This window comes from Phalacrocorax aristotelis, chromosome 6 (assembly GCF_949628215.1).
Source record: "Phalacrocorax aristotelis chromosome 6, bGulAri2.1, whole genome shotgun sequence".
NCBI classification, from domain to species: domain Eukaryota; kingdom Metazoa; phylum Chordata; class Aves; order Suliformes; family Phalacrocoracidae; genus Phalacrocorax; species Phalacrocorax aristotelis.
In genome coordinates, this window is record NC_134281.1 from 37,853,924 (window position 1) to 37,880,909 (window position 26,986).

General features: G+C 36.0%; 1 long non-coding RNA gene across 2 annotated transcripts in view; it reads right to left on the reverse strand.

The window, feature by feature from the left end:
• Positions 1–26,986, reverse strand: part of LOC142059018 (uncharacterized) — a 66,365-nt gene that overhangs the window by 31,890 nt on the left and 7,489 nt on the right. For both annotated transcript variants that reach the window (XR_012661176.1, XR_012661175.1), the window contains exon 2: positions 3,366–3,479. This is a non-coding gene — a long non-coding RNA (uncharacterized LOC142059018). The remainder of the gene's footprint in view (positions 1–3,365; positions 3,480–26,986) is intronic.

The window sequence follows — 26,986 nt, forward strand, 5'->3', positions numbered from 1 at the left end:
TCTTTGTTAGTAAATATCATCAGATAAAAGGCTACATACTCTGGGTTTCAGCTCTGTAAAAGTCCATTAAATAAACACTGTATTACCAGCTGACTGACTTCTGAGCTTAGTTTTACTGAGGGTTTTAGTGGGATGTTAACAACTACAGGTATGGCTTTTCTGAATTCCTGACTTGGAGAGAGAATCACTGAGCTTATCAGATCTCCTGTGTTTTCCTGATTCCTTCATGTATGAACTTGCCCTTAAGGGGAGCCACCTCTATGTTCTTATTGCAAGTTCAAAATACCTATTAATCTGAAAATAAATTTAGAAAGTGTATTCCAGTGTTGAAATAGTGGTGCTGACACTACTGTTTTGTATCTGTACTTTTGTGTAAGAATTTCACATAAATAAAATTCATAAAGGAGTTTCTTTTCAAGATAAATGTCAGAGAGACAAACCTTAAACAGACCTGTATCAGTGTGCTTATCTGGGAACAAAGTCAGATGTTAGGGCTGTATCACTGTGTGTGTCTGGAGGGGGAGTTAAAAATTGCCACTACAGTTTCACATGGGTGTACTACACAGTTTTTGGCAGGACTTTGTATAGGTTCCAGCTGGGTTTAATGTTCTCCTTGCTTTGGAAAAGTAAAGTATTTTCTGTGGTGTGTCCTAGATCTCTTTCTCATTTCTCCCATCTCTACCATCAAATTACTCTGTCATAGAAATATATGCAGGATTTCTTTTTCTTTTTTTTTTTTTTTCTTTTTATAGCCGTTGCTAAATAATGCTGCCAAGTTTGTCAAGTCAGAAATGCAATCAACGCTCTACACAGCACTTTTTTAGAGACTGAGATTGAAAAGGAAATAAACAAAATCAGCACTGCTGGTCAAGAGTTGCAAAGAGGTGTTTTCCAGGAGAAAGAATGATAACAGCTAAGCTAAGAATTGTTGGTCCTAGTCTCTGTTGGTGTACAGCATTGTCTTTTTGTCCCTTCCTTATGCCCCACCAAAACATTTTGTCTGCAGGCCCCTCCGGTTTTGGGGGAATTATAAATATAAAGATTTAATCTTCAGTCTTTAGAAGTAATTTTCTAGCACTTTTCCTTGCTAAGATAGAATGAGAACCATAAAGTAATGGTAAATGTCAACTAACTGCTAGACTTGAAAGAACCAGCAGCTGCCTTCTGCTTATGAAGCAGAGAAACTGCGTGGGAGGAGATGTAAAGAACCTCCTCAAATACCCACTCTAACAGAGTGTGGAGGGGGGGGGAGACTCTACTGAATATGGGTTTTAACCTTTAGAATTCTTTTGCTGTTCTTTCATATTCTAGACTTGTATGAAAATGCAAAATGGCAATAGATTTGCTTCAGGTAAAGGCATCAGACAAAGGTCCCATGCCACTCAAAATTAATTTCTGATAAGAAATGGGGCACTTAATTTGCCTGTATCAATTTTGTGTCTGTTTAAAGATTATGGTATGAATCTCACAAACGTTTTTAAAATGTGTTTAATGAATCATTGTTTGCAAAGATCTTGAATGTGCCTCAAATCAGATGCAATGTTTGAATGCAGCAACCTTATTAACATCATAATTGGAGTAGTACTGAAACGGCAGCACTTAAAAAATGCATCTACCACAAATCTGAAATGATGGGTTTCTTCTAAGTGCAAATAAACATAGGGGAATTAGATCTGGTGGTAATCATTCATGATGTCTAAACTGTGATCAAAAGTCATCTGCAGGTTTATGCTAATATAAATTGAGACAAATTCTACGCTGACAACACTGACCTAAAAGCTGTCTGAACAAGGCAACTACTGTTTCTTCTACCTCTTATTAGAAGTCTATACCTGCTGTCAAGGAAAGACAAAGGGTTGGTTTTGGGTCTTTTTCTTGTTAAAGTAACTTCTTTTTGCAGTAATTCATAGATCACTTTCTGATATGGAAAACAATATACAGCCTCATTAGTTTATGACACAATGATTTTTAAATTATTCAGGGTAAACAGACTAGAAACAGAAGAAATAGCAAAGTTTTTTCTGAAAATAGTAAATTATAAGGATTATAAGACCCTTAACTAATGTATCTGAAAAACAAGGTGGCAATCTGTCTGGCTTTTAATTGGAGAACTTTCTGTATCTAGATGCTGATTTTACTGGGCAGTTTCACCTAACTGCTCTCAAGGAATGGTAAATATTGTTCAGTATGGGAAGATTGTTTTCACATGTTTGATGAACTCTCATTTGCAAAAAAAAAAAAAAAAAAAAGAAGGAACTGCAGTTCTGTTATTTCACCTGCTCTTCTTTGAGAAGTGTCCTGTCTTGTTTGCTGACAACTCCCACTATGGAGTACTTGTCCACAGTCCCAGGAATTACTATTAACTCCCCAAGATGGGGGTGGGAAATTAGAACTGGTGAGCAAGGGCTGGAAGGGTACCAGCTGGAGGATATTTGTGACAGATAAGAATAACAGGAAGAGAGAGAGAAAAAAAGAAATGGTCAGCACTTTTGGCTTTTTAAAAGTGGGATGAAGATGACTTGCTGTTATGTTTTTGCAATGTCTTCTTTCCAGACTGCTGGCTTAGTCAACCACATCTTTAATTTGCCCAGTCTATAACAGCTGCTTCTGGTGCTACCACAGAAAGAGAAATTATAGTTCCCGAACTTTCATTTCATCCCTCTTACCTATAATCCTCAAGTTCCAGTCTGTCTGACCACTTGGCTATGCTTTTTTTTTTTTTTAATTAGCAGATCTTTTGGGGGGCCCTTAAATATATTTTGCATATACAGAAGTACTAAACAGCCTTCGAACCTCTTGATGAGATGAAAAACATCCTGCTGGGAATATAAAATGGCACATATTACCTAGAATAATGATTTCCATAATTGAGATTTTCATGTGCTGTATTAGAAGGCATTATTTACCTGGGGTCCTGTTCTTATGAAAGGAAAAGAAAAAAAAAGTTTAAGTTATTTAAAAACGTCTCTGTTTAATTCAGTCTCTACAGTGTTTTCTTGATTCCTCTGAAGAAGGCTTATGGGTTTGGCACAAAATACACAAAAAGCCTGAGATGAAAACTAGCATTCAAATATTTCTGTGCAGTTTGTGGTTCACATACACTTACTTGATTTGCCCAAATGAGGCAGGGGGATTTTCATAATGATCTTTTCCTTGTACCTGAGACCACTGTGTTGCCTGATTATTTGGTTGATGTGGCACATTGTTAATGAAGTGCTAATAAAGAACATAATTTGGGAAGGTACACTCTTCCGTAGAAGGCAATAGTTCTCACTGCTGCAAGTATCTTAATGTAATCAAAGAAAACAGCTTGTTTTAATCATTTACTGATTGTATGGCATGACCAACTAATCTCTGGGATGTACCTTGGAGACCTGATAACATGTTTCATCGACTTCTGGGGAATCGACACAGATGATGTTGGTCAAATTGCCCTTAGTTCACTTCATTTGCTGGTCTGCAGCTCTGTGGTGATTTGTCTAGAAGACAAAGAAATAAAAGATTTTGTGTAATAGCTTAGGATATGCTCAATAGATTAGACAATAATTGGTCCTGACATTACCCAAGGAAAAATCACTAGAGTTGCTATAAAGGTCTGAGTGGTTTTGTACTAATTCTTTACTTTGGATTTTCAGGTAAAATAAGTTGTGCTTCAAGTTAGCTCTGAGTGGAATTAGATTATTCAGAATATTAAACTGATAAATAATACTGTGTATAAGCCTTACTTTTTTAGTAATTTAAACATCATAAAGATATGGGTCTATGGTATTCTTTTTTTCCATGCTGTTCTGGTTTGCTGTTCTTGTGAGATTATTCAGACATATAAAACAATAAAAAACTGCCAGAAAATGAGCTCTAGGCTTATTTTTCAGTGCTGCAGATAAGCGTTGATAAGATCCTTCTCTGAAAACTCAAATATTAAACCTGTGTGCATTAGTCTTTTTCTATAGGGTAGCTTTGAATTCATTTTCTGTCTTAAAGAAAAATAATCCCACTTAAATACTCAAATACAGGTTTAAGTAATAGTGTGATCTTTATTGGTACCATGCACCAATCCTGATGAAATCTGCAAAAGTCTTGCAGTTTTTCAATAGCTCTGAAAATTGTTCCATCCTTAGCCTGCAATGTTCAAAGGCACCCAAGGAATACGTAAACGACTATCCCCTATCCCTGAAGTGCAGTGGGTTAGGTGATAGATTCCCAAAGCCTTCTAAATTCTTTGCATTCAGGATTGAAAATGCCAGGCTTCAAGTAAGAAATATTTGAGTTGCTTATTAAAGATACTTTATTAAATTGGACTCATCTGAATAAGTCTAGTATCAAGTAAGTATGGTATGTTAAATCTAAAAAGAAATCTTTTTAAATCTATAGTTTTCAGTAGTCTAATAATTACTTTTTGAAGAGCTTGTGGTCTGCAAAATACTGTAGTTATATAGCATATGCTTTAAAAGACTGGTCTGTAGTATTAACCATGCAGTTTCATGGAAGACATTTTGAGAATTCATTTCGGATCCATCTTGTTCAGCTACACCTTCTCCATTACAATTAATGGAGGAATATGCAAGTTTGAATTCTTCAGGTAACTTTGAAAAATCTCACATTTGTTATTTGTCTATTTTATAGGACATGAAAACACCACCACCACCACCCAGGGAATTAAAGCACAGTGCTTTAGTTACATAATGTCCATTAATGCTAATAAATTTTATGCTAAAGACATATGCTGTACCAGTGCCAGCTAAAATATAAGTCTCCCTCCTTTTCAAACCCTGTGACATGTATTCCTGGGACATGTGGTCATTAAAATGAACTTAGTTGCAATGACAACAGGCGTTAGACAAAGACACGAGATTTCATTTTGGTTTTCAAGAACTTTTATAGCTTGAAATAATTCTGAGCTTTGATCTTCAAGTTATCTTTAAAAGCATTCAAATAGGAATAGTGATAACTGAGTGAGGGATCATCCTACTATATATATGAAATCAAGTGATAATATTTTTTGACTGCTGAAGTGTTTCTATAACCTGATATGACTTGAGTTTTCTCTCAAAAGATTCCTTTGTAATGGTAGTCTGAGGAATGAGTTTACCAGCTGTATAAGGGAAAGCATGTTTGTAACTCCTTACTCACAAATCTTGTTTCTTATTCTATTTCCTACTCTGTATCTCTCACCTAATCAGTAACTGCAGCCTTTTTTTTTTTTAAGAAAAAAAAAAAGATCTCTGCTGTTAGTAGTCCTTCCAGAGTTTGACCCCAGAACTAAGTCTCCTTCTCTTGCAGTATTTTTGTAAATCAGGCAATCAAATCACTCTTGATATATGTGTTAAAGTGCAGCAGTTGTTCTGCTTTCTATGGGTGGAGTACAGGAGGAGGTTGGGATCCACTTTATGAGAATTTGGAGGAGAAGATGATGTATCTATGAGAGGATAAAACTGGTAGAAGCAGCCTTTTTTCACATCTCTGTAGTGAGCCAACTTTTAGTACCCCTTTGTGCCAATGAAATGAAAATGCAGTGGTGGTTTGGTCTGGTTGAGAATAGGGACCAAACTGGAATAGCTGTGTGTGAGGAGGATGGCATTTTATCAGAGCAGATGAGAGGGTTTTGTGGCAACAAGAACATGAGCTGAGGAGGAGCTGAGTGATGGTTGGCTTGTAAAATGCATTAAAAAGAACAAAAAAGATTTAGATACTGTCTGACTATGAAGACTTAGAAAATGCCTGGACTTAGCAAGTGGGAGGATAGTGGGATCAGCTAAAGGGTTGTGAATAAACTTAATGAAAAATAAATCTAAACTTGTAACTAAATGTGTAATGTTCAAGGTTTGCTCTTTTGTTCCCTGCCCTTCACCTCGGACAGAATAAGGAGAGTAGGGTGGTTTCTCAACAAAATCTTTGGTTTTTTCATATTGTTCTTGACTACCCCAATCCCTGTATAATGATCAGTGTTGATGTCCTGAAGTAGTCTTATTAGTTAGTCAAAGGATTACCAGCCCTTCCTTTCTTAAGCTTGTCATCAAAGCAGTCTTCAGGAGCAGAAAGAAGGGAGGGCTGAGAGGCAGCATGTGGGTTCAGAGTGAGAACTGTGCCACATCCTTGTGGCCTGGATCTGGGTGGGCAGGGGAGGTGCCAAGGTGCATGTCTGGGCTGAAGGGAGGGGGAACATGAGTGTGAGGAGAGGGTAGAGAGTGGGGCTCTCTGCCTGCAGTACTCTCTGCAGGGCAGAGGGCCCCTGGGAGTCCTCTTATAAAGAGCTCTCAGCAGTTATATTTTATCCTCAATTGCAAGCCTATCAGTTCAGGGCATTAATCACATTTTTAGTATTTTCATTATGTAACGTTTTCTGTGTTCTGTTTATACTGCATTGGTGTTTCTACTGAAAGACTGGAAGACTTCAGCTGAATTTAGGTGACTCTGCCACCAGGTATATAGAAGCAGCCTCACATAAAAGAGAAAAGGGCTATTATAAGCAGAGAGTTTGTAGGAATGCTATGTGTTGATGAGCAGTAATTATCAGAGCTGGGAGCATTTTGAAAACCTTGCCAATGACTAAGCCTCCATTTTACACCTCTATTTCCCAAATTTCCAGTCTGGTGGGATCTCATGTTATTTTTAATGGTAGCTACGTTTGTCACTGAGTCCTAATGGATTAGAATCACACTTCAAAAAGTTGATAGTTTTTAATCTTATATGCTGTTGTGGTAAATATTCTTTTTTATTTTTAATATAGAGAGAAACTTGAACGGTCCCAAATCTTCCCACCATCAGTTGCACTTCTTCCTAACTTTCTGACTAGTTTCAAAGAGAAATCATGTTCTTGCTTTTTCTTCTGTGCTGCTTGCCTGCATTCACCCTGCTGCTGTTCTCCTTGCTCACAGGCAGACCTGTTCCAGCTCAGTGATGAGTGCCAGTCACGATAGCATAAGAAGCCAAAAGTAGTAAACTTGCTATGAAAAGCTTGCAAACTTGCAAATGCTTAGGTGCCAGGGTTTTAAACCTATTGCAACTTTATTAATGACACCCTGGGGGAAGAATCTTTTAATAGTAAACACATTCAAACAGATTTGAGCTAAAAAAAGTTGGTTTTACTTTGTCTTGGTTTTATGTGTACGACGGCTTTATCAGGAGATGATTTAGAGCAACAGCAGTGAACTCTTAGTTTGGATCATGTTGAACTGAAGGTTCTCCATGACTGAAAATGTTTTTCCAGCTTCATGGGAGCTTTCCCCCTCCCACCCCCCATAGCACTTTGCAGTTTAAAAAGAGCTGTGTGTTAAACAGCATTTGCTGAACTTACTGAATAATCAAATATGACTTCATTTTTTTCTTGAAACATTCATTCCTGCTCTGCTTTTGAAATGACACACATGCCAGTGTGCTATTCTTCTCCCCGGTAGTTTCTACATAAAATCTATTTTCCCTGAGAAAATGGAATCTTTGTGTCTTTGTCTCCTCACTAGCTTTCAGGCATGTTTTGGCAGGAGCTCTGACTGTCGAGGCACTGGAGGGGAGGGGCCTTGCACTCATTTGTCAGCTTTTCTTGCATCTGTAATTTTTGTCCACTCAGCAGTACTGGAGGGGCTTAGAAAAGGGGGAGAGCTTGTAGCTCTTGAAAGTCAAACTTTTGAAATGATTGCTGGACTGTAACAGTTTGGGAAAGGGCGGGGGGAGAAACTACAAATGTTTTGGATAAAAACAACTTTAGGTTTAAGGTTTTAGCAACTCTGCATTTCATGTAATTGCATGCCTTTCCCCCATATATCTGTACAGGCAAGAGTACTGTGTTTATGGACTTGTTTATTGCGTGTTGATAAACTAGCTTTTTTTAATGGTGATGAAAATTATTTCGCTGGTGTTCAAGACCTGGTTGTTTCCAACCAACAGCTTAATCTAAAACACTTAAAATCTCCTCTGACTTTTGCCCTAATCCTGACTGCAGTCTTCCTTTGCAGGCCATGAGCTTTCATCTCCTTGTGTAATGTAACCAAACAGAAATTAGTTAGTTTTTTTTTATTATTATTAGAAGGCAGATCCCTTCATACTAAAGAAAGCATTTTTCCTCTTCAGCTTTTTATGGAATATTAACGTTGATCTCTTCTCCTCATTTCAGTAGGCTATTTAAGCTCAGGGCTCATACTGTGAGCTGTTAATTAATCAGTGTGACAGATGAAGAAAGTATCCAACTATGAAAGAAAACCTTACTTCAGTGACTAACAATAAGGATGTGAGCCGAAGTGATTTAAAGGATATTTTTTTGTGAATATGTGATAAGGAGTCTTAAGCTGTTTGAGGTAACGATGTTTTTTCGCTCAGTTTGCGTCTCTGCACAAACATTAAAGGGCTCATCAATATTTTGTCTTTAAAAGTCTAGACAGGAGTTAAAAGAGCCTCTCCTACAATTTGAAGAGATCCTGTTTCCCATAATTAATAACAGGAAGCAAGTAAATAAGGCTTTATTGACAAATGAAACTGCAACAGTAACGTGCACCCAGAAACATTAGCTCCTAGCTGAGAAATGTGGCTGAGGTCTGCTGGGTTTAGTGTACGGGAAAAGACTGCTGTTGAAGAGCATTAGAGCTTTGCTCAAGTTTAATTCAGTTATGTGATAGCAGACTAAAAGTCCAAAAGTAACGATAATGCATTTTAATTATTGAGAGTGGATCCTGACCTTTGTTTACATCTGTGTGATAGTCCAAGAACGCTTCCCCCATCATTATTTGAAACTCTTTGAACTCAAAAGGAGATTTTCATGTTTATTTAAAAGCTACCAGAAGGCATTTCAGACATTTCCTGGAACAAACTGTATATATGTATTTTAGGAAGATAAGAAATGAAAGGAAACTTGAGGAAAAGCTTTTTATTTTCTTCCTTTTTGGAGACTATATTTTCCCTTCAAAGGTACCTTTTCAGAAAGTAGTTGGGAACCCTTCCCTCCCCCTCCCCAATTCCTCCCGTTAAAATCAGTTAAACAACAAAAGGGGAGTTAGATCCTCATCTCTTCTGTACCAGTGTAAAACCAGAGCAGTGTTATTTATCTCACTGAGCTGTTAAGGTCATTTCAGGAACTCCACATTGCAATGACAAAAATTCAGTCTTGCCCGTGCCTGCCATACTTATGACTTTCTTTGGTTTTTGGGTTACATTGTGGGGGGAGAGGTTGAAGGGGGAGGAAAAGGAGGAGGTTTCTGTGTGAGTGGTTGGGGGGTGGTTGTTTTCCTAGGGAGCAGCAATGACTGAGTGCAATATTCAGAAGCACTGGGAAGCCCATTTAACTCTGTGTTTGTGCTGGATCTTAAATCTGAGCTTGTTGAATTATGCGTTCATTGTCTGGCATGTCAACTATATGATACAACTGTGTAATACAGACTGTATGTCATCTTAGTGCTGACCTTGAAAAAAGAAGAAAAGTGTATTTGTTTCACTGATTCGTAGACACACTAGACAGTAAATCCCTAATTTAGCTATTTAATTTACAGTTAACTACTAGAACTAATTCTTTTTTCTTGTAGAACACCTAACAGCTCATCTACTAAAAATTACAAGATAGGCCAAAATAAGCCTACTTGTAGAGCTAATGTTTTTCCTTTTCTGTACGTTTGACAGCCGTTGCTGTACAGGAGCATGGCGATGAATACTAAATAGTCTGTCCATAAGGCATTTTGGAAGGAATTCAGTAAATTCAAAGAAGATATCCCAACATTGTGTCCTGTAACTTCACTTATTTTTCCCACTGACTGTAGCTAATACTATGAAAGCAACGGACTATATCCAAGGAGAAGATACAGTATTTACAATACTTTGTCAGGTTAAAACATTTACTGGCAGATATACTTTTATTGTTGACTGATTAAATGAAAGATCTGAGCACTTGTACCTAACTTTAAGCATAGGCTTTTTCCATTCGACTCAATGAGGTTATATATTTCCATAGTTCATAACTGGACTTCTTTTTATTTTCTAAATGCATTTCCTTCCCCTGCGAAGTACTGAGTTCCGTCACCTTGAATCATACACACCAGTATCTAGCTAGACTTACAGCTTTTAAATGAGACAGCTTATGGAATGTGGCACTACTTGACACAAGTGCTTGGGTTCTTACTGCAAATAAATATTTCAGATGTCACTTCAAATGACTGTTGTAATAAGAAAAAGTCAAAAATACAACTGTTGAAGGTGTGCTTTCAGGATAACTGTAAGGTACTGTCAAGTTTTTTTCCTAGGTCAGAACTGTAGTTACTAGTCACTTCCCGAGGGAATTTTATTGTGGACAAGGTGCATTTTCTTTACCGCAAAAAATAGTTGCATTATCTAGCAGAGCTTTGAGGAAAATTGTGTGAATTTTTCATTTATTTGGGACCTTTCAAAATCAAGTGTTTATATGCTGCACATAATAGATCTAGGGTTAGAAATTCCTATAATTAAAAAGAAAACAATATACAAGTCATCTTAATAAAATTTGCATATCTTCAATTGCCCATCCCAGAGAGAGTTTTCGTATCAGGCCTAATCTTTGTATTCAGCTTTTGATGCATGCTTTGCATAACTAAGGAGGAAATTTTCATGTTTAAGGTGCTTCTTTTAGAAAGAAAGGTGAGACATCATTGTACAGTTTGAATTTCTTGAATTTTCAGGTTATATACAACTTGTGTTGTGTGCACTAGTACGTGTGGATTGATTAAATACATATTTCAGAGAGATTAACAGGTACAATAAGTAGTAGAATAATGTAAAATAATGTTCCTGATACAGAGGCAGTTTAATTTAAAAGCTGTTAATATGAGAAACTACAGTCCTAACAGGATTGGGTATTAGTAGCAGAATTTTGTTATCTTAAAACTTATAGGTACATAGTTTTCAAGTGAAAGTCTCTTGATAACTAGCAGTTTCCAGGATATTATCTATATTTCCTGTTTATTTTATGTTGTGTTGGAAGTATCGTCTTATGCCTTTTTCTAAAATCATTAAGGCCCTCTTTTTTTTATATAGGGTATTATTCAAAGTCCACTCTGTTAAAGTTGTGAGGTTCAAAGTAACTGTAGGTACCCTGATTTATACCACACCTTTTAACACAATATTTCTTTTTGTCCTTTAGGATTTTTAATTACTTTGAGCATATTTGTCTTCGTGTGTGTTTGTGATCATTCCTTCTCCAGCATTTTAAAATGTTTTTGATTGTCTAATTTACTCAAGGGTAAAGAAAAGCTTATTTCTGTTTCAGCAGTAGGCTCCTTATAAGAAACCTAACTAGAAGAAAAGTGAAGGAAAATGCATTTGCATTCAACTTCAATTATTAAAGTTTCTAATTACATTCCAGACTATTATTTAAATATTCTAAGGGTTTATTTTTATAGTGCTTCACATTAAGGTAGGAACTGTCTTGCAAATCCCTTTAATTCACCGAAGTTAGGGAGCTCAGCTTGCTTTTTTTTAAAAAAAACACAATAGCTTAATTTTGTACACAATTTAAAGACGGTATTCCCATTCATACTCCTTTCAAAATAAGTAATGATTGTATAGGTGAAAATGCTTGAAGTTACTGTGGATGTGTGAAAATAGATGCATGCAGATGGATTATGACTTAAAGAATTTGCCTGAAATGTTACTTTTACCACATTAGTATTAGCCAGATCTTGGAAGGTTCACCCTACTATGTGCAGGAGCTCTCCAGGCTTCCAGGAAGGAGTGCAAAAGAAAAAATGTTCTGGGTTACCCACAGGTAGTAAAAGCTATGGATTGCCAATAGGATATGTGAGTTCAGGCAGTGAAATTTCAATGGTGTTGACCTTAGAAACTCAATTTTAAAAAATGCTTTAAACTGTTGGTTTCTTGTTTGTAAAATATGGAACAGAGGATATCTGCTAACATTAAAAGATTTTTTAAAATTATTCTTTTCTGTAAAGTGGCAGACACTTATTACTGCATTTATTTCAGGAGAAAGAGCTGGCTGATGCTGTGGAGTGCAGAAGGCTCTGGGCTCTCTGGAGTCCTTCTCTCTGTCATATGTCCTTGAAGGGATTGAGAAGGAGGGGCAATGGCCTGGGATTCCTCACTGTGCATTCTTTAATGATAGTCAGTGGTAGTGTCAAAAAAAGGAGAGAGAAATGCCAATACTCCAAATGCTCATTCTGAAAGGAAAGACTCTTGCTTTATGTACAACAACAAATTAAAAACAAAAGTAAAATTTCTTGCAATACCCATTTCAAGCATGAGCAACTCAAATTGACATGCACCACTGTCAATCAGAGGAGGCAGTAATAACATCTAGCAAGGAGTTGCATCTTTTTTTTGGCAGAAGAGGAGTAAGGGAATACCTGCTCCTATTATTATTGCTTAACGTCCTAGTTTAAACTCAGACTCATCAATCCAACATGTATTATGTTCTTACTCCTGTAAAAACAAATGCCTGTATTTTTTTAAAAGCCACGAGATGGGAATATGTGATGATGAAATGGGGTATTTGTTTGCTTAAATGTTCTCATAAAGGTTTTTACAACTACCTTGGGCTGCTTCTTTCCAGAAGCATTACTTCTTCTAGGTAAGCTAAGTATAATGTGACCAGTTAAATAAGTGGATTTTTTGTTTCTATAATAAAGCATCTAGGGAGACAGAATAAAGGTCAAGGATACTTTCCTCTTCCACTGTTTTTTTTTTCTGAATGGGGATAATTTCCCATTCTCACAAACAGCAAGTTCTATTCTTTTTTGTAAGTAGCCAGCACTTTTTCTTTTTTTCTCTCTTTTTTGAAAGATCTCATCTTTTATTAGTTTGTACACTTGGCATAGGTGTAGTTGAAGCATTCATTTATGATACAGGAAGGGATTTTTGTTAAATAAGAAAACCACAGACATTAAATTCTTCATTTTTGCCAAGCTCTGTACAATATTTTTTCCCTGAGTAAAGTTAGTCTAGGAAGTGGGGTGATATGGCAAACTTGTTTCATGAGTACATAAATCATGCTATTCAACAAGAAATTTTTAGTAAATAATTTTCTTCACAGTATGTTGAATAGTATTTTCGTGCATGCAGTGAGTCTTGCTTGTAAGTAGTATGGTATATAATACCTTAATTTTACTAATTAAATTAGCATATATAAACATCAGCATGGTAATGCTCCATGCCTTCAAGTTAGGGCATGAAATACTTTTCAGTGTTTCTTCTCCATCTTGTTTCACCTGCAGAATTCAAATCTGCCCTTCACCTGCAATAAGGTCATAGTTGGGAGGGGAACGAAAACCTGTGGGAGCATATATTGCTGTAAGCAGAGTCTTGGTTGGTTGAAAGAATTTGGCCTTTGGTTCTGTTCCTCCATCACAAGTCCCTCTGATAATGGTGGCAGAACAGCACGTGCCCTGGCAAATATTACTGCCAGTGCAGATACTATAGCCTGCTGTGGTGATGTTGGCTCATTGATGAGGTTTTAACTGTTCATTTTAATTCTTTTAACTGGGAAAAAAGTTTTAAATAATTCTGTATCCAGCAAAATCATACCTCATGACACTGAGTTCTGACATTGCAGAAGAGTGCTATGACTCTTTGCATTGTGCAAGCTTCCACATAGAATTTCTGCAAACACAAGTAGGTCTTAGTGAACTGAAACCTGCTCTGTGTTCCTTTTGTTACTTTATTTGATTGATTGTTAATAGCATTTTTCCTCTTAAATGTGTAATTATATATTTTTAGCAATTATTTCTTAAAATTTTTATATGGATCCTTCTGCCTTAAAATGCATAGAGAACCATCTGTAAAAATCTGTCAAAAAAAAAAAAATCAACAACCTAAATTATCAGAATGATTTGAAGTATATAAAAAGTAGAGTGTATACAAGTGTTATTGATTACTTTTTTTTTTTTAAATCTGGAGATGTCTAACCTTGATGAGACTCCCATCAAATCAGCAGAAATTTTAGTCAATCTCCGATGTTTATTACCAAGCACAGTGCCTTATGCTTGACTTGCACTTGATAGAGGAAGATATATATTTGTTAAATATTTGCAGTTTTGCTCTTTTAATCATAAAAACCTTTCTCATTTTATGGGGTTTGTCCTTGTAAAGAAATAACTATATCTTTCATTGGACAATATGCTTTTTTTATGATGCTGTAATAAACAATCAGCATTTTTGATATTCTGAGGCAACTTTCTAGTGTTAAACCAATGAAAGCAAGTCGAATACATGATTCACAGTGAGAAATTTCTTTTAAGGGATTTGTCTTAAATATTAAGATAGTTCAAAATACATACAGGTTTTGTGCTTAGTAGGAGTTTTTTTTCCTTCATTCCACGTCTCAAACAGATCAATCTTTACAGATGCTCTCAAGTATTCCCTCTTTTTTTTTTCTTCCAAGTTTATATCTAGCCCTCTTAAAAAGATTTAAAATTGAAGGTGAAGGCTTTGGTAATAGCTAGGGTATTCTGCCAAATTCCTGTGAAACCTGAGGCTTCTCTGTGTGAGAAGTTCCCTGCAATGCCTGACATCCAAACAGCCCAGTTCCATGACTCGGAAAATGGCAGCCTGCCATAATTTTGGTACTTTTTGAAGACGTTTTTCGACAAGAGTAGCATCTCAAAAGCCTTGTTAACTATAAAACTATGATGAAGGTTTCAAAGACCTGGGAAAAGGTATAAATTTGCATACCTCTTAACAATTGCAATTCTCTTTCAAAATACCTTAAAAAAGGATTTGGATCTGGGATATGATAGTTCTATTATTAAAATTAAATACTTTATCTGGAGGACTGGTTAGGGCATTTTTATTTTTTACTAAAGGTTTTTACTGGATATTTCATTTGAAAAGTTCACATAAGCCGTTACACTTGCCCAAATAGGACTAAAATGTTTTTAAATTAAAAATACACAGTAGGTACCGTTGCACATAGGGTTTCTTGCAGAAGTTCCCCACAAATTGTGCCTTTAGTGCTATCTTGGGTTGTTAATTATGCCAAGCAACTTTGAGGTACTTCTGGTCCACTGCATTAAATACTAAATAACTTAGTGGGAGGCCACGTTTTTGTTATGCTTGTATGAGGGTGAGATAAAGTAACATCACTCAATGTGTTGAATACATGTGACCACTGAATGCTAGATTGCTAATTTATATGAAGACCTTCACATATAGAAATTAATTACAGTATATCATTCGTTGCTATTTTTTTTTAAATGGCTACCTGATAAATATTTCATGACCATAGGTAAGCAGAAAACTCATTTTTTCCAGCCCACAAAGCTTTGACTTCAAAACTAGTTCTGTTTTACACTTAATTTCAGTGAACTTTGGGAAGAATGAAGAGATCTGCCTAAAATAATTTGCTGCTGAATGGAAAACAGCTATTCTGGAGTCAATATGTCTGTTTTTTACTATAAATTCCCTTTTAATCCTTAGAAATGTTTTCTGAAGGAGTTTTCTTTAAAAATGAAGTTTAACTTCATGAATCACCATCTTCCAGCTTGACAGAAAAGCTGATATTCAAAGACTGCACTACTTGTGAATTAGGAGTCAAACATGAAGTGAAATCTTCTTACGTTTTTGGTGAGAAGTGGCACTTGATCCTTGAGGCAAACAAATTCACTTCAATTTACATGACACATCACATCACGTTACTAACAAGTGCACTGGCAAAGCTATAAGATGAAATGCTACTGTCTCTTAAGTTAAAAGTAGGACATACTTTTTCAATTTCTGAAAGTTCTATCACTTCATATATTTGCTTTTGCAATGAAAAATGGCAACAGTCCTGTACAGAAGTGGTCTACAAATTACAGAAAAGCAGCTTATGCTGAGTAGTGTGGCACAAGAAGATGCCAAGCATTTCATCAGAAGAGAATGCAGCACAGTCATGTGGAGATCACAGAGCCCACAAAATTTAGTTATGCTAAGTCTCTCATTCTTAACTAGACAGGAGGATGAATAAAATATAATTTTCATTATATTTTTATTTTAGCAGGCTCAACAAATATGGTGACCTTGTAGATGGTCAAGACGCTTACAGTTCCTGGACAGAAAATACAGCTAGAGAGAGAACATATTGGGGTTTTTGTTTTGTTAATTTTGTATGTTTTCATCAGTATCCTGATTAAGATTACCCTTGCCAGGTTTTTTGAGGGTATTTTATGACTGTGTATGATATGCCATACAGAACTGCTTAGATTTCTTTGTTATTGTATAGTGATGTCCAAAATAGTCTAAATTTTCTTTGTTTTATAGTAGAATGAATAAAAGGAAATAATCTTAATACACCTTACCACTGCCCGGCAGTCAGGGAATAAATGATGGTTTTCTCAAGTTACATCATTCTGAATCTGCAACAGGAGCCCATATGAATCTGGGTGTCCTGCTGGCTTCACCAGTAACTTGCACTTTCCTTCACCAAGAAGGGGAAAAGGAAGCTTTATAAAAATATTTTGATCAATACTAACAGGTTTTGTTTATTAGGTTTTTAAATGAAATTCCAGTGTCTATATTGGAATTGTGATCTACACGTGGCTAAAAGCAACAAGAAGGCTCACCCACAGAGGTAATGGAATGAATACAGAGAATTTTCTTCTTTGTTCTATAGTTTTGATAAACTGCCTTGTAATAACTTTTTATAGTTGCTGTTTTAATAGCCTTGATAATGTATTTTCAAGACTTCGAATCAGTGGAAGAAGAAAAACAAAGTAGACTTAAAAACAAGCAACAAGATGTAGTGAGGAATGTAGCTCTAGCTCACAAAAGCTTTCACTTATAATAATAAAGACTGGAGTTGTAATTAGCTTTTTTGGAATGTTTTTCACTCCAGCTGCACTTGCCAATACTCTGACTTGTAGGTAATACATACAGACATATCTACTTATTTTCTTTTGCATTGCAGCACATGCACTTCCCTAACTGGCAGCTTGCCATTTATATGTGGAAAGCAAGATTGTATTAGCAAGAGGGAGGGACTGAGATTTCAAATGTCTGCAGCGCACAAATATCTTAGTTGCATTAATTAAGGGAGAAGAGATTTAAGTTTAAATTTAGTTATTTATATCATAATGCACTTAGAGCCTCCATGAGTTACAAATAATCGAAGTCCAAGTAAGAACCCAGGCTACCCTTGCAAGTCTTCATATAAGGACTACCCATTAGTTTCAGTTAATGGTGGTAGCTCTATGTAGATATCCAGCAAGAGTAGGCACATTCAGTAAAGCCGCTTATTTTTCTCTTAATGCTGAAACTTAAACAAAACTGCTGAGATGTTCCTCCCCACCCAATGCAGAATAGAATTGTGAAGGCATTCTATTTTTTGTGAAGGTAAACATCATAGGAAGGAGCAAGATGATTGAATACAATGCTCTAGAAAATAAATACACCTTACACCATTCAAGAACTAAAAAATTACCATTAATATTCCACACTTTCTTGCAAATCAAAGAATAACTGATGTAGTAACAAGAGTTCCATGAGGCAATGTATTACTGCCCTCTTATATGGATGTATTGCTACTCTTTTGAGAATCATTTGGCACCAGGTCTGTGTTGTCTAGCTAGGCCAGCATGATCTAACTTGCAGTAAAGCATTTAAACGATTTCTATCTCCTTTGGAAACTATTGCTACATCTTAAGTGAAACCGAATGTGAGTAGAACCAAGTGTAACTCTTGATATTGTCTGAGAAGTCAAACATTTCCACTATAAAATGTCAACTTGTGCAAAATGCTTACATGGAACCAACAAGACTTAACCAACTGTCTAAATTCTAGAAGACAGGATTTTTTGTCAGTTGGTTTTTTTTAAGTAAGGACCTTGCACGCTTTTCATGTCTTAAGGCCACAGAAATCGAAAATCTTTTAAAAGTGCCTTTAGGGCAGACTCAGTTTAGGACTTAGTTTCCTGAAGCTCCATTTTTCAGTGTCCCTTTTTCTATTTAGTGCATGACAAGTGCTTGTAGTAATTCAGGTGTTACAGATGATGGAGGGAGGTACCTAGCATTTTCTAGGTTAATAATTACAGACAGAAAAGTATTGTGTGTTTTGAGACTCTGCCTGCCAACATAAGGAACTGAATGAATAGGTTTTGAGCACTCGAAAGCAATGCCTTTCTAGACAGAGAACTTGAATTAGATGAACAGACTATGAAGACTTTCTTACACAGGCTGTCTGCTACAGCTTGCATAAATCCGTGCTGAATTAATGCTTAACCAGAATTACTTGTAAAGAGTTGATAGTAGTATTGTCAAATGTCTTAGTTCTGTAAAACCAAGGTGGTCATGAATGAACATAGTCACCAATATATTAATGATTTTTTAATCATGAAAGATTATAGGAACAGCGAGACACTATATTAAAACCAGCAAAGTTTGATCAGCTTTATTCCAGTTCTTGCATTTTATATTTGTTATGAATTAGGGAGTTCAGGGGCTTCCCTGCCGTAATCAGCTAGAGGTTACACTGTTGAATCCTTATTATCTACTGGTTTAACAGTCTATATGATCTCTGTAGGTTAAAATGAAATCCGCAACTGATACAGCTAACCTTCAACCCAGCTTTGCTATGAACTTATCCAGTTGCTCCCACAAGGAACTCATTCGCTTCCATAAAGTAAACATTTCTTCCTCCATTGTCCCTTCTGATTCTAAATACAGTAGTCCTGATCCTCTAGATAGGTTTTGTCAACTGAAACACAGCACATAAACAAATTTTCCATACAATGCAAAGTGATCTTTTAAGCATCATCAGTAGCCTCTTAAATACTTTTGATCTAGGTGTCAGTGTGAAAATTCTGATGTCATGCGATCCACTTTGCATTTCTTGCCCACTTTTACCTAACTTCACCCTGTGAGCTGACTGGTAATTATGGTGACACTAAAGAAAGGATACATTTCAACAGAGTTCAGAAAAAGTTGGATGGTGTAATTTAATGTCCTTTATCAGCCTCCACAGAATTCTCCCTGTCTTTTCTCGTCAGCCAAATCTATAATGTCTTGTTACACAGCACTGATTCTGGCTTCACAGTTTTGAAGATAAACTAGTCCCTCTTCCTGGTCCAGGGATTTCTGATGAGAAATTAAATCTTCTAGAATCTTAACTCCCAAAATAAAATGTGAGTTGAGATTCAGCAATCTGACTTAAAAATTACATGATCACACATGTTGTGTAAATTTCGAAATGTTTGCCCTGCTTCATTCCACTAAAAAGATCTTTTTGTCCCTAATCTCTGTATTTACGTCCCCATCTTCTTGTCCTAGCAGGTAAAATTAATTCATTTTCCCAAGTGCTCAGATGAAGCCATCTAGTTTTACTGGGTGGCTTAAAGGACAGCTAGCAGATACTTACTTAACTGTTTACATTTGAAGTTTCTATGATTCTCTTTCAGTCTGAAATCAGTTCTATTAGTTTTTCATAACAAACCACTTATGGAGTATTTGCTTCTACTAGGAATCCTTTTATAAATACAGAAAATACCTATTTAGTGTTAGAGGACAATGATCAGTCATCCTTATGAAGAAATAAATTTAAAAGAGGTGTTTGAATAAGAAATTTTAGTAAATGAAATTTGAATTTTTATTTAAGAGGAGGGAGAGAAACGAGACATTATTTCAGCATCATTGAGACAGGTTAGGGCTGCTCTGTTGAAGAAAACACTGTTTTGGAGATACTGTAGATTTTGTTAATCTCAGTGAAAGGTAGATTTATCAGCTCTGGAAGGCAAAGGTACACAACTTCCATTTGCCTCATAGCAAACTTCTGCATTTGTTTTTAAGCAATGTGGAAGTACTTTGGGGACAAAAATAATGAATATTCTTGTGGAAAAAGTCTGTCTTAATGTTGCTTTTCACTGCCATGTTTAGGAAATATGTTCTTGATTTAACAAGATAGGTATTATGGTAGGTAAGAATAGGAATGGCACTGTATGGGGGAAACATTGTCTGCTTGTCATTCTTAGAGTAGGATAAAACATGAGACTTTTCTGAGGCTCTGGGAAATAAGTTTTCAGTACATGAAATGTTTTGACTTTTCACTAAAAGGTTGAGCTCTACAGTGCCACCATCTTTTAAAGATTAAATCCACATGGCACTATATTAAATACAATATCCATTGTTCATACTTCTTGAATGACTTGGAATCATGTGTTAACATGATGGAACCAGATGGGATGTTCAAACACTAAACTCCATTCAGTGCTAGCCAGATGTCTTTCCTGGAGGATGGGGGAGGGATCCTCCAAATAGCAATTTCAGAAAAGATATTAACTGTCAAATTTTGAGCAATTGATTCAAGTGATAAATATGCTGTATTGGTTATTCAGTAATTGCTTGTCTGCTTTTAGGAACTTGATCTGATCTCATCTTAGCCCCTGGCTTCAGATGTGGATGTATCATCTGATCCAAAACATTTGGCCACCTCCCCACCCCACCCCCAAACTTAAATGAGTAAGTAAAAGTAAAATTAATTTGGCAAGTAGAGTGGGACACACAGGGTTTACTTTTGTGGCTCAACTAGCATCTTACAAAAAAAAAAATGGAAAAGAAGGGCAGTAGAGAACAAAGTAGGTAAGTGAAAAGCAAGTTGCAGAATGTAGCACTAAATTAAAAAAAAAAACAAAAACAAAAACCAAAAAACCCAACTTTGCCAAATGGTTAGCAGTTACTCAGAAAGGTTGTGTCTCTAGATTAACAAATGTTTCTAGAATGAGCCAGCTATACATGTAGCTATGTTTGCAGAAAATGCATGGCTACTTCTTGTGTCTTAAAAAACAAACCAAAACAAAACCTCTTCAGTTATGCTACCTTTGACCCTTACAAAAATTCCACTACAGTGGGCTTGCAGCAGTGTGGAGAGACTGTAAATATGTTTAGACAGCTGGTACAGTCTGAGGCCTTTTTAAGGTAATAGAAAACAATACAGAAGGTCTTCATTCAGAAATAGTCTCATATAATAAAGAATGCCCAATATCTTTCAGTGCAGAATGCCTTTTTCAGTGAATCTTATTGCTTGTCATGAAATAAAGTATGAGTTTTCAAACAGAACAATTGAGAAGTAGGTCTCCCCCACATTTCTCTTTCATGTTATGTTAACCTCACTTATTTTACATTTGTGCAGGAGAAGAAATGCCAGCCAAGAGAAGTTTCTAAATTTAAAAATACTGGATGACAAATCTTTGGCAAGGAGGGATGCACAATTCTAGTCTTCGTTATGCTTGCCACCTCCTCTTGTAGAGACCTAAAGAAAAAAGGAGCAGGAAGCTCATTAAGATCTTGTTGCCAAAGGCCACAACCCCCTTTCTTGTAAAAGTCTCAAATTTTCTTGACTGTCTGCTCTCCCTTTGCAATGTCCAAAACACGCAGTGAATCCTGAGGACATCCAGCAGGAAATCATTGCTGTCTGTTCTGTATAAATCCCAAAGAAGGGAAGAAAAGGAGAGGACATAGACATCGGATTGTGTGTTACCCAGCAGAGAGGCATTGAAGAACAGAGTAGAGGGCTAGGTCTTAATACAATAAAAAGTTTGTGAATTCAGCCAAGTCCCTTTGGTGATTTCAGTGGCCTTGATGTTGTCATAACTTGTGTATGCAATCAGTCTCCTTCCTCCAGGGGTATGTTGGAAACACATGATGGAGTCCTAACACATTGAAGCCTGCTGGGATAATGCTAAATGTCATTGCCTGTGCTAGTTGCTACAAAATGACCTGCATGGGTGCAGGTGTGTTGCCATTGCCCTTGGGGATCCAACTCACACAGTTAAGCAACCAAGAAATATATTCATGAACTTGATGCACATTCAGTGTTAGTCCTTTTTTCCTTTGACCTATTTCTTTCTTAAAGTTCAGGAGCCTTTGTACTGTACAAATTTAAACCCATCTTTCAGCAAAAAAATTCTTAATTCCGTTTTGAAAAGAACATGAACTTTATCAGCTTTTTAAGTAACTCACGTTTCAGTTCCTTTGTTAACATGACCAATAGATTGTTAGGTTTGTTCGAGCTTGTTTTGTTTTGGGTTTGGTTTGGTTTGGTTTGTTTGTTTGTTTCATGGAAAAGGTCTTGAGTTACCCAAATTTTGCCAATCAGCCTGAATAATTCAGCTAGAATACTGTTACTGATGGAATAGTCATGATGAATGACTCTTTAAATGAAGTTATGTAAACTTTATTCCCTGAACATATGTACAATACTGGCAGAAGATATCAGTTAGAGGGATATTTTTACCTCTTTTTTTAGCGATGTGTTTTGTAGGATTGAAATATGGATTTAACCATAAAACAAGACAGTAAAACTTAATAAACAAATCAAACTAAAAAATAAAGTGCATGAGTCTTCACCAACGAGGTGAAGAAAGAGGAAGCTTGGATTTAGAAACAGTCAGATGAATCCCACAGATTGAAGTAATGATGTCCCGTATTTTGACTCACTGAAATTTAATGAGACAATGCTTGCTTTACTATACTATTTTGCATTTTGAGGAAACTTATCTCTAATTTTGGAAGTAGGAAAATTGTGAAAGAGAGACTGATCAGACTGCAAGCTTGTTATTTATTTGAGGTTTCCACTAATAGTGAAAATGTAGATTTCAAGTCCTAACCTTTCTTGTGTCAGTGTAACAAAAATATTTGTGTATTTTTAATATAAATATTTGAGGCAATATTTAACTTGCATTTATGCTTTTAAGTAAAATTTTAAAAAATCTCATCCTATCTAGAGTAACTTTTTATATTTATGGCAACTGATTCTGATTTTTACATCTTACACACTCTTTGCACAGGAATACAGCAATTAAGGGCAGAGTGGTTTAAAGAAGTAGGTTGGATGGGTGTAGAAGAGAGAGGTAAGAAGCAGCTCACCAGAAAATTGATTTCATAAGGGGAATCTGTGAAGTTTGTGAAGTGATGCTCTGGAGCACACCTGAGCTCTGATCCTGATAGTGCACAGGATCTGGAAAGAAGGCTTTCTTCTCTTCCATGTCCATGATATATGAGGAGTCATTTACTGGAGAAAGCTGTTTTTCAAGTGTTGTGCAAGACTGAAGTATATAAGAATTACAGGAGACATCTGGGGTTTTTGGGGGGTTTGGGGGTTTTTTGTGGTTTTTTTTTTTTGTTTGGTTGGTTGGTTGTTTTGTTTAGGCTTGTTTCAACTGGCATGCAAAAGAAATTTAAAACCAAACAGAATTCAAAGATGGTTTGCTTTAATTTCCTTCCTTCAGGTAAAATGTGTAGTGAAGGCATTAGGAATGATTGTAAGTTAGAGGAGAAGGGAAATATGTATTCACAGAAAAAACAGGTTCAGTGGACAATTTCTTGTATATTAGGTGCACTTATTGCATATGGAAGGGGCTGATAATTCATAAGGATAAAAGAATCAAGACACAAGAATAATGTTCTACTTCTACTATGTTATTTTTTTCTGCAGATTTTGTGTGGTGTGTAATAATTGTAACAAATCATTCTAGAATTTACAGTGAATAAGCTTTATATGAGTATTCTCTGAAAGACATAACTTTGATGTTCGAAAGTAGCAGAAAACTAAATTAATTTATATTTTTTGTTATCTATTTTTTCTCTACTTAAATTAGAAACTTGACTAATTTCAGTTTTATTCAATTTTAAACTTGCAAATTGTTGTAAAATCAGCCATTTACAAACATTATAAGAACAACTCTCAGACTGTAGTCCTGAAAAAGATTCACAGTAGCCACATAAAGCAAAACAAATGAAACCACTTTTTCCAGACAAAGGATTCTGAAGTTCTGTAAGTACCTAAATGTCTGCTTCCACTGACACACAGGAATCTCAGAAGTGATGGTCTTGATGAGATAGTCAGAGAAAACAGTGTGAAAAATTACTTCATTCTGTTTATTTCAAGCCCAACTCTTCAGTACTATACATTTCCTTCACAGAAACAATGTCTGTTTTCAGTCTATAGTAGTAGTTGAATTCTCAGCTGTGCAAAAAAACCCCACAATTATGACAAGTACACTTGACCTTCAGTGAAATTAAGGAGAGTACCACCTGCACTAAATATGTCTTGTAAACAGTGTCAGGAGCAAAGGGATACAGCCTGGCTAGAAATCAAATCCAGTTGCATAGCTTGCTACAATAATAACATTTCAGGTTGCTTTAAAGTTTTGACTTCTAATTGTACCCTACCCTTAAACAAGGAGTGTTGAGGAGTTGTTAGCAGCTGCACTGTGAACAGGAGCACTCTTTGTGCTGAGATAAAGCTGCCCAGCTCTGGAAATAGTCTGTCATGCAATAAACGATGTTTCATTTTTTTTTTCTTGATTCTCTTGCAGTCCAAATGTTACAAATGAAATCAAAGAACATAAGAAAAATGTTTCAGGGTACTTCCAAGGGTATTCTGATCGCTTGACCTGTACCTACTCCTAGAATAAACTAGTATAGTAAGATCCATGTTTTATTTTACAGAAGAAAACTCCTCCAAAACTGAACATCTTAGAACTATCTAGATAATGAAGATGGTCTAAATTATTTTTTATATAGATGTCATAGGGAAACTACAGAATAGTCTTTTAGAAAAACACAGTATGCCGTAGGCTGCTTGTCATATCTGAAAGACAATCCAGTAAAATAAATGCTTTAGTCTAGATCCAAACATAGCTTTGTTATGGAAGTTCCCTGAATGTAAACCCTCGTGAGACCTCTTTTTATGTAAGTCTCACCTTGAAGTATTGTCATACCTAGAAGAGGTGTTATTCTGAGTTATTTTGGCTAGACAGTTCTGACTAGTAGGGTTGCCCATAAAGACTACCTGCTGCTATTCACCTCTTTTAAATCAATCCTTTTCCTCTTTTCTTTTTCTTCAGCTTAATGAACATCTTGCAGCATAGCTCAGAGGAAGGAATGTGGGGGAAGTCAGTTATTTAAAGCTTTTAAATGTCTAAATCATAATTTCTAAAAAAAAATTTTTAGCCATAGTTAGCTGGTATAGATCACACAGTGCAGGAAACATGTGCTGGACAGTCTTGTATTTCCAGTGAGCTTTATACCACAGTTGTACAGAGTGCATTTTAGTTGATGGTATTCCAAGGTGGAAAACTTCTGGATTTTAAATGCCAGATCCACATCTGAAGAAGCCGTCAGTCCTGCAGCATAATATGAATTGGAAAACTGGGTTCCTTGCCCACAGTGGCAGGAAGCACCCATGGTAGGCTTTTCGGAAACAACACAAAATCTGTAATGGTCTCAAAGGTGATGGTACCCAGCTTATACTTTCTCCCCAGCAAAGTCAAACTGCAAGACCTCAGAAATCTTGGCAACCATCTACTAAATATAAGGCATAGATGAATAAACATTACATATGCATGTGCCATCTTTTATATTATCTGCATCACTGACAACTGTATGATTTATAGCATCTCATACTTAATATACATTTTACTACACTCCTTACTTTTGTAAATTTAAATTATACAGACCTTATGTAGTTTAGCTCTTTTTATTATTAGTCTGTAAAACTGTTATTTTTCTTTAAAATGTATATCCATCCAATATAATTAATAACTGTATAAGAAATCAATTTATTTCTGAGGAAAATCAGCTGAAGTGCCTTGGCTGTTTTGTAGCAATGGTTTTTGGTTTTGTCTTCCATATCCATAGCAAAGAGAATTAATTTAAGAGAGATCAATAGCATTGCCGGTATACGTTGCGTACTTCTGCTATATTTCACAGTGCTGGGGAGTATGCAACATAATTTAATCTTAATCTTGTATCTTGTTGTATAGAACTATGCAAATGGAATACCCTTACAAAGAAGCTTTTGTTTTTATTAATTTAGTGCAGTAATAACTAATAAGGGAAAATTTGTAAAACAAATCATTGTGTGTACTTAGGATAAAAAAAGGTGCTAAGCCCTGATATTGGGTGTGTGTAATGGATGTTGTTGCGTAAAATGCTCTGTGCACTTTGCAGCGTGTGAAACCTGCACAAACTTTCCAATAATGTTAAAGCACTTGCAAAAATTTTGCACCTGGAGCAGGGAGGAGTGAAGAGGGCAAAGGTCAGCATTAGGCATTAAGACACTGACTAAACAGACTTTACACTCGGTGAAAAGTCCAGACAACCCCTGCAGTGTCATCTTACAACTCTGGTTTTCTTCTTTTCAAGACATAGTAATCCATAAAAACACTCAAGTCACCAGCAGCTTAGCTCTTCCCCCCCTTCTCCCCCTTTTTAACTCTCCTTTCATTTTTAATTCTTACATAAAGATCTGAAATTTTAACCCTTTCTATGTCTTTTAATCAACTTTGGAAATTGCTTTTTTTCACCGTTGTCATTCGCTAGACTTCTCATCTTTCTAAATCCTCTGTTTTTCAAATTATTCCCTTTCAAATTATTCCCTTTCAAATGGACTGAAAAATAATGCTGGGGAACAGTAACAAAAACTCAGTGTACGGATAAGACATTGTGGGAAATGATCAGATTTTTACTTCTGAAAAAAGGTAGTTATCAGACTCTGTAAACAATTTAAATGCATCCTTTTTATCTGAAGCTTCTTAACTAAAGACTTCATGTAAAATATTTCATCGGATGTAGTATGAAATTTGTTTTTTACAACTTCTGAGCTTATTTGTTTGGATAGATGAAACCAGTTTCAACTTGGATGCTGCAAGAAAAGAATCTTTCTTGCTATCGTTGGGGAGGGGTTTTGGGTGTTTTCAAACAAAATAAAAAACAAAAAAAACCCTCATCGATTATTTCTCTAAACTGGAAAAATATAGAGGTAAACATAAAAAGGTGTTTATACTTCTGTTATACAATTCAGTCTTTCAGTTTTACATCTATTATGCTGAAATCACGAGACCAAACTGATTTTAATCATTTTATCTGATCCCATTATCCGCATCCCCGCTTAAGAGACTGGATAGACTCCTAATATAGCCTGGAGCCTTGACAGTACGAGTAGGCTGGTGAAATGCAGCCCACCAATTGCGTGTAACCATGCACATTTTGCTGACTTCCTCTCCTCATTCAGAGCACTGCACAAGGCCATAATTCCACACAAGATATTTTCCTCTCGC